We start from the raw sequence: 455 nt of genomic DNA, 5'->3' as shown, positions 1-455 counted from the left end.
ACTATATTGTAGGCTATTAAGTGGGCAATAGCATTATGCCTCAGAACAATATAGATATCTTAAATAAAAACATCTCTTTGCTAAAAGAAAAAAGATGCTAACCATTATCTGAGCCTTTACTGAGTCCATCATTTTTGCTGCTGAGGGTGTGAACATTGCAAAAGGTATCAAAACGTGACACACAGACATGAAGTGAGCAAATGGTGATGGAAACATGGAGCCGAAAGACTTGCTGGAAGCATGGTTGACTAACACAAACTTTCAATTTGGTAAAGAAAAAGAACAAAGAAAAGAAAAGCAGTACCTGTGAAATACAATAACACAACATGCAACAGAGTGAAGTGTGCCTGTAACTGTTAAGGACAGTTTCCCATCCCAGGCTTTGTCTTTAAACTATGCGGCCCACCATGTGAGAACCTGGTCCCTGGTCACGATTGCCACAGCCTCATCCAGCC

This window comes from Bison bison, unplaced genomic scaffold, assembly GCF_000754665.1.
Source record: "Bison bison bison isolate TAMUID 2011002044 unplaced genomic scaffold, Bison_UMD1.0 scf7180017863206, whole genome shotgun sequence".
Classification (NCBI taxonomy): Eukaryota; Metazoa; Chordata; class Mammalia; order Artiodactyla; family Bovidae; genus Bison; species Bison bison.
The sequence above is the reverse complement of the archived record's forward strand: the minus strand, read 5'-3'. Positions refer to the sequence as shown.